Raw genomic sequence first — 3,178 nt, 5'->3', positions numbered from 1 at the left:
CAACAACAACTGGAAGGTGGTGGACTTCGGCCATTTCCACTGATGAGACAACGGACCGTTGCGCACATACAAGCGCACATACAAACACTCATCCACACAAACGCTCAACTCAATGCTGGCTGCCCCGGACCAGAGGGCGGAACAGTAACGAAAGAAGAAAGAAGACAAACCATAATAAGCAATAGCTCTGGCTGCCCGGACCAGTGGGCAGAGGAGAACAAAAACAAACAAAACAAATAGAATACAACACATAGAATAGATAACATATATATGTATACAATCTCCCTTTTCTGCCAATGAAGGCAACCAAAATGTTCCCCTTAATTATAATCTACTTTTAAATCTATCTATAGTATCAAGAGTATTATGCTTTAGCTCTACCCACTCCCTCTCCCCCCTCTGGCAAACGGACTGTTTACCAAAGTGGAGAGATTTTCCCAAAAATATGTTTGCGCCGGCAGCACTGCTGGCAATGGAGAATTCGCGCTGTAAAAAAAAAAAAGCATTGTATTTGCTGCCTACGGCTGCTAACAGCAGCTTGTAGACAGATATTTATATATTTATAAGATACAGCCTCAACATATTGTACCTAAAATGTTAGACTAAGTATTGGTATAAATAAAGTCCCCATAGCGTAACGTAACTCTGGCTCCCCTAACCTGCTGGATCAGGCCAAGGCTCGAGTTGGGTTACGTTACGTTATGTTAGTTACGTATCGCCACCGCTGCATACGACACACAAAAAAAAACGCACTCAGCAGATGAACGCCCTTAGCTCCCGTACACGAGAAGAAGCACCCTGCACGTCAAAGCAGGCCTTGAGTTACGCTGCTGTCGCCAGAGCGAGCCTCCCAGCGCAGCAGAAACTACAACAACAACGCAGGTCGAGGTCAAAGAGGAAGCTGACTCCAAGTACACGCTTGCAGGAGCAGCTCATAAAGCACCTCAGCCGAAAATCGCTCCAAGAGCGCAGGCCCGATTTAAGAGCGCAAATCGCCCGCAAGGCAGCAACAACAACAACAACAATAAGGCTGACCTCAGCAGCCTAAACGAGAAGCTAGACAAGCTTATCACTCTCCTACAAGTGCAGACGGATCGAAAGGAACGAGACAACTAATAACAAGACACAACCCCAACCGAGTCTTGAAGCTAGGCTCTCCATGATCGAGAAGACACTGTACCGAGTTATGGCACGACTCCGACCACTCACAAATGACAATGAGACCTCAAATGCATAGTAATTCCCCTTTAATCAAAATCGCTTTCTGGAATGCTGCTGGGCTTCCAAACAAACTCCCTGAACTTAACGCTTATTTGGCAGGCAACAGTATTGACATCCTACTGATATCGGAATCGCATTTAAAAGAAGACACAAACCTCGTGATAGATGGTTACCACGTCTACATGGCAAACCACCCGTCGAACCGGAGCAGAGGAGGAGCCGCGGTAATCATCAAGTGCAACATCCCGCACATTTCCCTCGCACCAACAAGAGAGGACTCCATCCAGATGTGCACCATAGCTGCAACAACAAAAAACCACAAACAATAAACATTGGTGCGATCTATTGTCCACCTGCACACGAATGGATTGATACACAATTTAAAACAGGTATTTGACTCTCTAGGTAGCAGATTTATCGTAGCTGGGGATTGGAACGCCAAAAGCCAGTGGTGGGGCAATGCAAGATCCTGTAGAAGAGGGGCTGCACTTCTGAAATGCATCCAGGAAAACGACCAAAACATACTGGCCACTGGATCCCCCACCCACTTCCCTTCAAATCGACGACATATGCCGTCTGCTATAGACTTTGCGGTTTATAAGGGTATTAGACACAATTTAATCCACATCGAAACATCATATGACTTAGGTTCAGATCACAACATGCAAATTATTAGACTCCTCCTGAGACCTGAATATGGAAAAAAGAAGATACTATTACCAAAAAATGCAAATATCAGAAGATTTCAAGCTCACCTAGAACAGCGAATCCATCTGGAGACTGAACTTCACAACGGCGACGACATAGATGATGCAGTGGCTATCCTTGAAAAGAACATTTACATTGCAGCTGAATTGGCTTCGCAAACCTCAAGTAACCAGCACACAGTGTACGGACCGCAAAGCTTCCATCTTGACTCGCAAACGCTGAAAGCGATCAAGATCAAAAGAATTCTCTGCAAAATCAACCAAAAAGATAGGTGCTCCAACCCCCTCATTGCACGCACTATCAATCAGCTGACTAACAGAATACGTAAACGGATCAAGCTGCAAAAAGACAAACAAATGAACAGACTGCTACACGACATTGACCCAACTGATAGGTACAGCATGCAGAAACTGTGGCGGCTTACCAACACAATCAAGAGACAGCCCATCCCAAATCTGCCAGTCAGAAGGCACGTTGCGGAAGGGCAGCAAGCTCCTGCTGAACCTTGGTGCAAAACTACGGAGGAAAAAGCTGAGGCCTTTGCGCAGCACCTGGAAGCACGTTTCACGCCAAAGATCACGGCAGACCTAGAAGACAGAGAAGAAATTAACGCAGTATTACAAGATAACGGTCCAGATGAAGCTGCTCAAATAATCAGACCTGTGACCATCCAGGAACTCAAATCGGAAATTAAGAAGCTCAAGACGAAAAAGGCACCCGTTTCGACAGTATCGACAATCGCGTCATTAAATCTCTGCCAACATCCGCCATCGAGTATCTGCTGTTGATATGCAACTCGGCTCTGCAGTTCGGCCACTTCCCAAAGTCCTGGAAATGCGCAAAAATCTCAATGTTAAGGAAGCCAGGAAAGCCGAGTGATAGGCTTGAGTCCTACAGACCCATCAGCCTGCTTACAGGCTTCTCCAAAATCCTTGAACGCCTCATCCTCAAACGACTTTTGAAGAAGAAAGCTTTGCCATGGCTATTCCAAACCATCAATTTGGCTTCAGAAGTCAGCACTCAGCGGAACAGCAAATCGGACGAGTCACGCAATTCATCCTCAGATCCTACGAAGCGCAGCGGCATTGCAGTGCTGTGTACATGGATATCCAGGAGGCCTTTGATAGAGTCTGGCATCAGGGTCTTCTCTGCAAAGTTAAAACGGTAGTACCTGACAATCTATACATTCTACTCACCAGCTATCTCTCAGACAGAAGCTTCAAAGTCGTCTGCTGCAACAACATCACCT

At 46.0% G+C, this 3,178-nt stretch overlaps 1 long non-coding RNA gene across 1 annotated transcript; it reads right to left on the bottom strand.

The window, feature by feature from the left end:
• Positions 1-1,815: 1,815 nt before the first annotated feature.
• LOC117195335 lies at positions 1,816-2,655 on the bottom strand. Its single transcript, XR_004475054.1, has 4 exons — positions 2,590-2,655; positions 2,354-2,516; positions 1,977-2,267; positions 1,816-1,911 (listed from the first exon to the last, which is right to left on the bottom strand). It is a non-coding gene; the product is annotated as an uncharacterized LOC117195335 (long non-coding RNA).
• Positions 2,656-3,178: the final 523 nt, after the last annotated feature.

This window comes from Drosophila miranda, unplaced genomic scaffold, assembly GCF_003369915.1.
Source record: "Drosophila miranda strain MSH22 unplaced genomic scaffold, D.miranda_PacBio2.1 Contig_AX7_pilon, whole genome shotgun sequence".
Taxonomy (NCBI): Eukaryota; Metazoa; Arthropoda; class Insecta; order Diptera; family Drosophilidae; genus Drosophila; species Drosophila miranda.
Note: the sequence above shows the minus strand (reverse complement) of the source record. Positions and strands in the feature narration are given on the sequence as shown.